Here is a 12,383-nt window from a genome sequence, read left to right on the forward strand (position 1 = left end):
CCTGACCCCAAAGTCATGCTCCATCAGCTCCCCATAGGAGCTACCCAAGGGGTGTCAGGGAAGGACGGGCAGCAGCCCAGACAGAAGAGTCGTCACTTGGTCATGGTGAGCCTGGTTCCCCCTGGCTCACCAACACTCCACATCAAGGTCTTCTTCATCTCTTACACACACACACACACACACACACAGAGAGAGAACATTTAGATAATGCATAGGAAGTGCCTATTAATGCTTGCATAGTTGGTGTGCAATGGAACAAGAGAAGTCATCACAACAATGCTAATAACTATAAATGATGTACATGGACCACATATGTGGTGGTGAAAGTGTCATATGTCATAGGCGAAGGAAGGGGGCATGGGAAATAGACGTGTGGGGGACACAACTTAAAATTAATGAGACCCTGGAGGGGACTGCATTTCATTCAACGAGCACCTCACAATCCCCCAGGTGACCCCACCCCCAACATCCTGATGAAGTGGCCGGGGCCCTCTGCTCATCTGGCAGATGAGGAATCTGTGGCTCAGCAAGGTTGAGCGTCCTGCCCAAGGACACACAGCACTGCTTTAGGGATTCGAGCCAGGCTTCCCGCCACAACCGTCTCTGCTGGGAAGAGGCAACCCATGCACAAGAGAGTCTGGAAGGCTTTTCGAGAGTTCAGGTATCTGCTTTTTCCTTTCTCCTTTCTTTTCCTTTCGTTAACTGGGATCCAAACTCCTTCTCTACACAGGGGAGCCGTAAGAATTAGCAACAACTTCCCTGACGGTCCCATCCTGGTACTTGGCACAAAGTGGCAAACAGCAGGTAATAGATACATAAATAAATATCGTCCTCTTGATTCTGTTGCTGGGTCCAGCGGTGCACTCTGCAGCACCCAAAATCCAGAAGCTCCCATTGAGGCAAGGGGATAAAATATCAGTATAAGCACATCTTCCAGCCCTTTGTTCTACGGCATTCTGGCCCAAATGCCTCCCAAGCCAAAGATTTCTGTAGCAGCTGCATCGGGACTGCCTAGTTTTCGCCCCTAAGGTTCCTATTTACGGTCTGCAAATGTTGGCTGGGATACTAGGTGAGGACTTTTTCTCATTTTCACCCAGAAGACCCTTGGCCATGACATCATTCTGAATTTCCTCAGCTTGTTCACGACAAGACACCCACCCTGGGCTGTGCAGACACAGGGCTTGATTTTCTGCTCGGCAGGCAAGGCCAGGAAGATTCAACACGACAGTCGCGATGTCGGAAGGAGCTGTGACAGGGAGACCCAAAATCAGGACCAGACCCGCAGCTCGGACGGAGAACGTCAGTCTTGCGAATGACAAGTGGTCTGGGGATTCTGACCATTCCCCAGCAGCGCAATGGCAGAGGGTTTTATTTTCTTAAAACAATATATTCTTTTCACTCCAGGGCAAGGTGTTGGTTGACCTCATCGTAACGCTCCTTTCGTGGCTCACACTCACCCTCGGTCAACTCAGAGCATCCGTCTTCATTCACTCACTTACTTCTTCTCTTTCAGACTCATCCCCTCCCCTATGCCTTCTCCCATGGGGAGACTCACACACGTTCCGGCACGCACGCCGCATATGCGTCATAGTCTCCTGCCCGTGTTGAATTTACAGAACAGGGATTGGGCCATATTTCTCCTACTTCTTGCTTTATTCACGCAGCCCTCAGATCTGTAACTCTTCCGCTAACTCCTGGGTGGTATTCCTGTATTCCGCCGTGTTCGTCCAGCGCATCTCATGGACCCATTCCCCCAGGACCCACGCTAGACTCCCTCTACACGCCCCAACAACCCTCGATGGACATTTGTATATGTCACCTGATGGAGATGCTTGAGAATTTCACTGAGAAATAGCAATCCCAGGGGAATGGCACGGTCGTGGGGAACACGCATACACCCCAATGACACCGAGGGTCAGCCAGGTCACTCTCTAGGACAGCCACAACTGTCTGATGGTTCCCACCAGCCAGGCACATCCCCCAGGCATTTAGCATTATCCTGCTCTCTGGGCTTTTGTCCTGGCCAGCCTGACGGGGGTAAGTGACAGCTCGTGTCCTGGCCAGCCTGACAGGGTAAGTGACGGCTCCGTCGTTTTACTCAGCATCGCGCTGTTGGTTGCAGACTTCGAGCATTCTCTTCATTTGCTGGTTAGTCTTTTGGGTCTCCTTACCCCCTTTCTCCTGTTTTTCCTTGCAGTTCCTGTTTTTTCTTGTTTTTGCAGAAATTTCTTGGATATGTTCAATATTACCCCTCGTCTGCTGCCAACCTTGCAAGTACGTCTCTCAGTGTACCTGTCTGTGACCGTGTTCCGAAGTGGCCTTCCCAGATAGAAACCTTTGATCGTGTTATAATTAAATCCATCCCTGGAGTTGTCTTACAGTCTCTGCTTTATACATACACACACACACACGCGCGCGCGCGCGCGCACACACGCCAGCACACACAGGGGTTTCCCACGAGAATCCTCTATATAATTTTCTTCCATGCTATTTCCCACGGATAGCTGAGCCTTCCCTTTCCGATGTAAGTCTCCTCCACTTGGAACCCTCTTTTGTAAGTGGCACCATTAGCAAGGGATCTAGGTTTCTCTTTCCCTCCATTTGGTGGGTCCATTCTTCCAACTCCACCCACGAGACTGCTGGTGCTCCCCTGCTGATGTGTCCGTACCCCGTTATTGCGCTGAGTTCCCACCTGCACACGTGACTCGGCCTCTGAGCTTCCCGTTCTGCTCGGGGCTCCAGCGGGATGGTCTCTGTCCCACGCTGTCCTCATCACCGTGTCCTGGAGAGGGAAAATCCTGACTCCGCTTTTCGTGTTCAGAGTTGACTCGGCTATCCAGGGACATTTATTCTTGCAAGAAAACTTTAGAACAAGTTTATGGAGTTCCCCCAAAAATCCAACTGAGATTTGGTCGGGCCTGCGTTGGAACGATAGCTTAACTGCGGATGCCTGACATCTTCGTAACGTTAAGTAATGCTAGGAAAGAACAGGAGTGTTTCTGCATTTTTCAGACCTTTTTTTTGTTCTTTCATATCAAACGTTTAAACTTTCTCCATAGAGGTTTACACTTTATTTGTTTGCATCTTTCTTTCTTCAGTCTTATGAGCACTGTTTCTCCTATGAATCCTGTGAATATAATCAAAAGACCAACCCTGGCCTCATTCCTCTCCCCTATTTTTGTTATTGTGCTAGTTACTCTCTAGTTCATTGCTTTCTGCCTTTGTCTTCAATTATTTCCTCTCTGGTTAAATGTTCCTCGGGATCTTTCCCTATTCTGTTTGGATATTGCATATTCGTTTCATGTCACAATGCTTATATGGTAAAAAGCCCCCTGTGTTAGGACATGCACGTGTCTATCACATCCTCCATGACGGCCATGATTCCTTGAGCCCCTGGGAGCATCTTTATCCTACACGGTGAAGTAGGGGTGACAGCCCTCCCTCCTACCTATGGTGATGATTCTATGAGAAGTTGCACGGGAGGCCCCCGGAGGATCCACTGATCTTAAGTCTGTTTCCCTTTCTTTGCTCCCAAGCTAACAAGAAAAGCACTAATCCCAGATTTACGAGAATCTCAAACCTTGAAGAAGTGTTTCCGAAGTGGGGTAATTTTGCTCCCAGGAGACATTGGACACTTTGCTCCCAAAGACAGTTTGGGTTGTCACAGCTGGGGGCAGAGAGGGGCGCTGCTGACATCTAGGGATGCTGAAGTTCCCTGGGTAGAAGCCAGACATGCCGCCAAACACCCCAGAGTGCATAGGAACAGTGTCCCCAATACAGAACCACAATGTGCCAAAACATCAGAAGTGCCAAAGTCAAGAAACCTCATCTCCAAGGAGCCTCCAGGAACATCAGGTCCCACCTGCTTACCCACTAGAAGAATCTTTTTATACTGTAGAGGCTCTGCTTGGGACAGGAGGCTCACTACCTAAGAAGACAGCTAACAGCAGCAGAAGGAACACAGGCTTTGGAGTCAGGCACCCTTGAAAGCTGGCCTGCCCTTTATTCTGACTCGTGGCCCATGAGCCCCAGCTCCTCCATTGGCAAAGTGGATGAAGCAGTTAGCTATAATGACCACACGAGACACACAGGGCCTCGAGTGTCGTGAGTGGTCAATAAACATTAAACTTGGCAGTGAGCCATGAGTGCACCTAAACGGCCTTCCCTGGGACTTCAAAATGCTGTACTTTGGCAATGTAGCTTCTTCTCTCTGAAGGCCCCTAAACCATTAGCACAGAACGATTCATATGGACAGTCTGTGTCTTTGGGTCTCAGCTTTCTCCTCAATAAAAAAGATGGTTCCCCTAGATCAAAGCTCACAGCTGCTGGCCCTCAGCTGAAGTCCGTTGATAGGCACCTTTGGTGTTTGGGTGCATTTTTCTCTCTTAGAATCCAAATCTATTTCTCCCTTCTAAAAATGGGCAGATTTCACCTAAAAATCTAGAATTCCAGCATCTCTGGAAGACTAAAAGGTTTAGAAACACTAGGCCTATTTCCTTTGTGGTGACACTCTACAGGAACTGAGCCACATGACCTCCATATAGAGACACGTGTCTTGTTTTCCACAGTCCCCACCACTCCCTATTGTCCTGCACCACTCACTTGTAGTTCTTCTGGTTCCTGCGGGCATTTAACTTTACAATTATTAAGATATATGGGCTCTCTGGCTCCTTTCATCTCTCTCAGAAATCATGAGTTGCTACTCAAAGAGGGAATTCCTTTGATAAATTACCAGCGGAGAATCTAATTTCTGATGATTTGCTACAGCCTTTACTTAAAACAGAAGCTCTCCTAGAGTCTGATTCCATTTTTAAAGAAGGAAAGGAGAGTCTCTTTTGAAGGTCTTCAGAGCCACCTTGTTAAAGTTAATGGGAAGGGTACTTTGATTTGCAGAGCCTGTGGAGACAGTGAGCAGATCCGGGGCTCAGAGGAGGGCACTGGGATGCATCACAGGGCCATGGGTCTAGAAGGGCTCCCAGGGTACGACCATGTCTCAGAGCAGCACACAGCCGTCCCTGCTGGAGGGCTGACCACGTGCAGGTGCCATACAGATACAGAAACTTAAATAAAAAACAATTAAAAAAAAAAAAATCACACTATGGCCTCACCCGGAGATGAACTTGGCCCCTTTCCAATTAATCCCCACAGGACTTCTACATGGCTAGCAAAATTCTCTCCCTGGAGTGTCTTTCAGTATAATCCATGCAGCATGGCAAAGCACTTATGATTGAAAGATTTATTTATTTATTTTAGAGAGAGAGTGCGAGCGAGGGTCGGGGGTGAGGGCAAAAGGGAAGGGGCAGAGGGAAAGGGAGAGATTGTGAAGCCGACTCCCAGCTGAGCACAGAGCCCCTCAACACCGCAGGACTCAATCTCATGACACAGATCCTAACCTGAGCTGAAACCAAGAGTCAGACGCTTAACCGACTGAGCCTCCCAGGCGTCCCAAAGAACCTATGATTTAGAGAGAGTTGGCACTTAACTACAAATACAACCTCAGACAAGTTACCCAATATTGCCAAGCCTCAGTTTCCTCCACAGCCAGCTGGGCATAACACCCATACCTGCTTCCCAGGCTGCCTACCCATGAGGTAATGGGTATCTGTTCCGGCTCCTTTGACCTGTGGTCATAAAGCTAAGGCTCATGCTTCAACGTGTCCCTTGCAACAGGTCCCTGCTCTTGTAGGTTCTGACCGTTGGTCACGATGGAAACCCATCCATTGGCTCTGAGGGAAAACTCAGGAAAAACAGATCTGTAGCACAAAGAAAAGGGTACTGTTAAGCTGGGAGAAAAAAATAAACACAATAACACGAGGGTAGTAAGACAGACACGTCCATGCTCAGATGTCTTGTTACTACAGGAGAGAAGCCAAGTCACGGACGGGGCTCTCGTACGTTTGCTAACCCTGTGAGAGAGCAACTTGGCCGTTATCTGGAGAGCCACGAGAAATGTTCATTATCTGTAATAAAAAAAGGTTTTGTTTGGTTTTTGTTGGTTCGTTTGTTTGGCTTTTTCGGCTAGGAATTTTTCTAAGGACCCAATCTTCTAGGAAAAAATTTTTAAAAATCATGTGAATTCATTATGTCAGATGGAAAATGCTTTCCCAATGCTCTCTAGAATTATGTGTTGTAATGGGCTGAACAATGAGGTCGAAGGGTCAGAACACTGCAGTCGTCTGCAGAGCATTTGATGTCGCTGCTTGTAACTGAAGATAATCCACGGACCCCGCGATCGGGCGCACCCTGACTTGGTGCTGTTCGGGAGAGACCGAGAAACAGAAGGGGAAATGCTCACGTTATGATGTTCAGTGCAAAAAACAGACTGAAAAACATTACAGAGGCAGCGATGGCACAGAAGGAGGGTGAAATGGCTGTGTGGGAACCGTAAGATGACAGACTTTAAATTGCCCTGTGATTTCTGTAATATATACACGTCTGGACAAATGCTGTGTTCCACACACCAGTTGAAGGAGTCTGGAGTCCCCTTGTCCTGCCTTGGACTTCCAGGTCTACATATCATCGAAACCGTGTATTAAGTGGCTACTACGTGCTAGGTAGGCACTGTCCTTGATGGGAATCTCCAATCACTGTTCAACAGATCTCAAAGGGAGGAATCAGCCTTACAGTTGCCACAGATGGGAGAACCGAGAGAGTCAGGAACTCGGCCAGGGTCACACGGCTACGAAGGGCAAAGGTGGAGTCGAAGCCCAGGTGATGTGTAGGCAATGTCTGGTCTCTTTCTAGCAGCCAGGGTCCCCCCCACCCCAAGAGTTGGGACAGGGAAGAAGGCTTTAGGCAGCCTTCAGCAACAGTGCCAAAGGTCCCTTATGGGACAGCGGATGACCTCTAGAAGAAAGATGATGACGAGCAGGCAGGTCTGGGTCCGAGAAGCCTCCCCAGCCAAGAGCCTGAGCCAGAACTGAACACTGCTATGTGTTCATCAGTCCTAGACCCCCTTAGGATTCTTTCCTCCGCGGTGGTTTTCACCTCCTCGCGGCAAACCGTATTTGTGTTCCTTTGACTACAGTGATGTAAATAAAGGTCCGTTTTCGCATCCTCTGCCTTTTCTGTGAATTTCAGAATGTGCCTCTTTAAACGTCTGTTTCAGGAGTCGGGCTTCCAGGGACTTGAGGTCGGACCACGCCTCCTGTCACTGAGTTTTCTATCACAAAACACCCTCCGTGATGAAGTCCCTCCGTGATGGGGTGAGGAGGGTCCAAACATCAGGTCGCAGAAGATATATTGCATTATTCTGAGGTTAGGGAAGGCCAATGTTTAACAGGGGCTCTGTGCTGTCACAAAAATCGCAAAAGACCGTGGAAGTTAGGCTGAACACTGAACTGAAAACGATCCCAAGCCACTCACTTTCTGACCCTCTACAACCGCCACGGCACCCCTTCCCCAGCATAAGGGGAGCCCTCGGGCATCCTTCCCTCCGCACCCCGGTGGACCGGAGCCCTCCACTGGTCTCCAGAGACCGGATCCGGGGGATTGCGGACTAGCTCCCGTGCTCCCGTCCAGCCTCTTCCCGTGGCGCTGAGCTCCAGCCACGAGACCAGACGGAGGGGCCAGGGGCAGTTTCCTGCCAAAGCAGCACGCAGCTTGATTCAGGCATTCCTCCTCCTCAGAACTGCAGAACTGAGTCCGTGCATACCTGTCCTTCCAAACTTGACTCGTTTTTGCCAAGTCTGCTTCTACAGACAAAAATGGTGTCACCTGTTAAAAGTTGAAAAGCTCACAGTGCCTTCTTTGCGAGGCTCCTGTGGCGTCAGCTCCATCTCCCACTTTCATGGACAATTAGGGAAGGGGCTAAGTTGAGGGGACCCATCTTAGGAGCACAGCGTCCCTCCCCACGCCCCACCCCCACCCCCATTCCAGGGGCTGGAAAATGCTGGGCTCACAGTCGAGAGTTTCAAACTTTCCCCAAACGATGCCCCCACAGGCCACAAGCCACTGGGTCTGGAAGCTCTGGGAACTTTGAGACTGCAAAAAGCACTTTTGGGACAAAGAAGTATTTCTGAATGTAGAACAATCCCATTTCAAATTTGCTCTTACTATTAGCAAACAAAGCAGGAGCAAATGGAGGAAGCCGAGCCCCTCTGGGGAACCGTTGGTTTGGTCTGGCCCGGGGCAGCTATAAGCCTGGATGTGGGAGGAGAACAGGACAGAAGCCTGTGGAGAGGAGCCAGGACCACTGTCTGGGCCTCACTGGCCTGGCCTGGCCCCATTTGTCCCCTCTGGGCCACCTTCAGGTTCTGTGGAGGGACACATGAGACTCTGACAGGTGCTTGAGCTGGTGCCTGAGTCCATACAGAGCCCCCAAAGGCCTCCCAGCTCTACGGCCAGAGCCCCTGGAGCTGGAAGGGCCTCCAGCCCTGGCTGGGCAGGGCCACCATGTTTCATTTTTAAATAAATGTATTTAAACCTTAAAACGCAAAATGACTTAAAGAAAAATTCAGTAAACCTCGGGTGAGGCTGATGGGCCGTGCATGGCCGGCGGACGTTTTGGCCACGATGTCTTGGACCGGGCCCCTGAGCTTTTCAAATGAATTGTTCCCCTAAGACCTGGGGTCAGCATGCTATCTGGGGTTTCCTCCAAGCCACCTGTCTCTGGGGACTGGAAATCGTGAGCTCTACCAGAGCTGCCTGACTTGAAGTCTTTCGCAACGGCTAATCTCTCACACTCGAAATCCTAACAGCACTACAGAAACTTGATGTCAAAAGAGAGAGCTTGCCCGTAGCAGGAAAATACCACTGGAAGTCAAAAAGCAGCCAAACCCTTAGTAAGCGGATTAACCCACTTAGCGGCTGGAAGGTAAAGCGTTCTAGAGATGGCATTCAAATCAGGAGGCGGGCCAGCCGGTGGTTGGGTGGGCTCTTTTAAGGCAAAGGAATGTGGATTTGGGGCTCTAGTGTAGATCCAGAGGGGTGGAGATGGAATGCTCAGCAGTCCCTGTTTCTGCCCACCGATGCCAAGGTGTGGGATACGTGAAGGTACAAGGAAAGGAAAGAGCAAGAGAAAAACAAGCAAATATTTGGGAGGAGATTTTCTTTCTTTCTTTCTTTCTTTTTTTAAAGATGTATTTATTTTGGAAAGAGAGCATGAGTGAAGGGAGGGGCAGAGGGAAAGATCCCAAGCAGACACCCCACTGAGCATGGAGCCCAATACCACCCAATCCCAGGACCCCAAGATCATGACCTGAGCTAAGTTCAGGAGTCAGGTGCTTAACTCACTGAGCCACCCAGCTGCCCCTGGGAGGCGATTTCCCACGGGCTTACTTCCCCTTTGCCTTATAAACCTGCTATCCTCGGTGTGTTACAGAGCACTTTCTTCGTTAATGAAGCATCCCATTAAATTCTGCAGAGAAGTTAAATGGCGTTTGCTGGACTGATAGAAAACAGACACAAAATTCATTCGTGATGGTGGAAACTACAGAGTTAAATTTCCAGATCAAATACTAGTGCTGGAATTCTGATTTATAGATTAGTGCCCTTTCAGTAATCTGTGCGTGTTGAGTATGGGCATTATTTTTGGAGAACTGGTTGAGCAACAATCCTAAGGATATCAGAGGAAGATAGTCTAAGACAAAGGCTATCCATCCATTCCTTCAGTTCCATAAGCTCTTGGTCTGTATCAGGTTAGAACATGAAAGGATGGTTTCAGGACTATAAGAAGTTATCTTCTTACAGAAACGTCTTTACTAAATTACACTGAAATAATAACATCTCTTTGCTTTTATATTGGAATGTTGCAGCAACTAAAACATCCTTACACTGCTTGAAATCCTCATAGTAAGAATGCTCATGAGAAAATATTTGCAACATTTGGATCAAAGATAATGTTATCTCTCTTAAGAGACTGATATGTTTCCTTTAATAAGACAAGTATTACAGAAGTCATCCAGTTTCTCTTTTTGCTCTGGCTGCTAGGAAGCTCCAAGTTAAATTATCTATTTAAGGCCTGTAACTACATTGGCCCAAATTTTGAGTATGGTCATTTTTTTTTTTTTTGCCTACTTCAAGATATTTTTAACAAATGTAAATAATAATTTTAACAGTCTTCACAGACCTGAGCTAAGTCTGGTACATATTATATGTTATATACCAGATATATTATTTATAATATATATAGATACACACATTTACCAGATCTCTTTTTGCTTGCCACTGACAGATATTCAATACAATTTAGCTTAAGCAATATGGGGGGGGGGCATTATTGGCTCATATATTTGAAAAGTTGAAAAGTGCAGGGTAGATGTCCTCATAAAGCCTTAAAGAGTAGGGACATGTCACACAGAAACAGAAGCCAATCTGAAAGATCTCTCAGTGACTACAACTGAAACAATCCTAACAAAATAAATAACATAATTTTAAATTACAACCCAAAGCAAAAAATAAATATATACGAATCCATACTTACAACTAAATATTCAGGTAAATCAATAAATAGGGACAAGAAACAAACCTTCCCTATAAAAGAATTTTAAATAATATACGTGGATACCTCCTTTTGAGAAGGTGCAGCTGAATTCCCCCTCCCCCTTACACGTGGGCTAGTGACTTGCCTCCGAAGAGGTAAAGGGCATGGAAAGGGGAAAACAGAGTAATTTCCCATGAGAGAAACCTGGCAAACAATCCCCCTTAACCAAGTGGTGGAGGTCAACGTCACCAGTGATGTGTCTCCGATAGGCCATGACAAGAAGGGCACTTCACTCCGTTGGTATTCTCTCCTAAACCCCATAACCCCAGTCTAATGAGAAAAACATCCCACAAGCCCAAGTTGGGAAATATTCTACATGATACTTGGCCAAGATCCCTCAACACTGTCAAGATCGTGAAAAACAAGGCTAGACTTGAGAAACTATTAGAAACCGAAGGAGACTAAGAGGACAAACTGACTAAGTGCAAGGTGATACCCTGGGTTGGAAAGAGGACATCGATGGAAAAACTGGTGAAATCCCAAAAAAAGTCTGCAGCGCAGTTAACGGTAGCGTGCCCGTGTTGGTGTCTCACTTGGGGTAAATGTACCGAGGTGAGGTCTCATGGAACATGTTAACAATGGGCAAAGTGGGTGAGCCGGGCCCAGAACTGCCTCGACTGCTGTCTTTGTCAGTTTTAGCTCGGGGGAGGCGGGTGTTGCTCAGGACAGAGGTTCATTTCCCATAACTCTGGAGGTGAGACCTCCAAGCTCAAGGGGGGCCTCCAAGCTCACTTAGGGGGAGGGTCCTCTTCCTGGTTTGCATATGGCTATTTTTTTGCTATGTCCTCACACAGCAGGGAGAAAGAGAGGGATCCCGAATCTCCTTTTTACAGGGGCACAAACCCCATTCAGGCCCGCTCCACCCTCAGGCCCTAATCACCTCAGAAAGGCCCCACCTTGCAAATACCAGTTAGGGTTTGGACATACAGGTGGTGGGGGAGGGGGCACAATCCGTCATTAGCCATCTTTGCACCTTCCCTGTGAATTTGAAATTATTCTCACAAGCAGGCGCAAAAATATCAAAGGGACAAACCAAAAATAAATAATAAAGTAGCAGGTCTAAATACAATCATAACAATAATCACATGAAATGTTAATGGGCTAGGGGTGCCTGGGTGGCTCAGTCGTTAAGCGTCTGCCTTCAGCTCAGGTCATGATCCCGGGGTCCTGGGATCGAGTCCCGCATCGGGCTCTCTGCTCTGCGGGAAGCCTGCTTCTCCCTCTCCCACTCCCCCTGCTTGTGTTTCCTCTCTCGCTGTCTCTCTCTCTCTGTCAAATAAATAAATAAAAGCTTGAAAAAAAAAAAAGAGAAAGAAATGTTAATGGTCTAAACATTCTAATTAAAACATAGAACAATCGGAATGGACAAAAGAAACCATCTATACATTGTCTGAAAGTGACGGACTCTAATTATGAAGACAGAGAGAGTGACAGTAAGTGGGGATAAAACAACTTATGTATATATAAATTAAGCCTAAGAAGGGTAAAGATAAGGAATACCAATAGAGATAAACTATACATAAACACACATACGTCATCTTGAATTCTGGCTTAAATGAGATCATGTCCATCCCCCCGTGTTAGATCTGTGTTTGACCCAGTCCTTTTTTTTTTTTTTTAATATTTTATTTATTTGAGAGAGAGTGAACACAAGCAAGAACAGAGGGAGAGGGAGAAGCAGACTCCCTGCTGAGCAGGGAGCTGGGTGTGGGGCTCGATCCCAGGATTCCGGGATCATGATCTGAGCTGAAGGCAGATGCTTAACCAACTGAGCCACCCAGGCGCCCCAGAGTATTTTTTTTTAAGATTTTATTTTTTTAAGTAATCTCTGCATCCAACATGGGGTTCAAACTCACAACCCAGAGATCAAGAGTCCCATACTCCACCAGCTAAGCCGCCA

This window comes from Mustela lutreola, chromosome 7 (genome assembly GCF_030435805.1).
Source record: "Mustela lutreola isolate mMusLut2 chromosome 7, mMusLut2.pri, whole genome shotgun sequence".
Taxonomy (NCBI): domain Eukaryota; kingdom Metazoa; phylum Chordata; class Mammalia; order Carnivora; family Mustelidae; genus Mustela; species Mustela lutreola.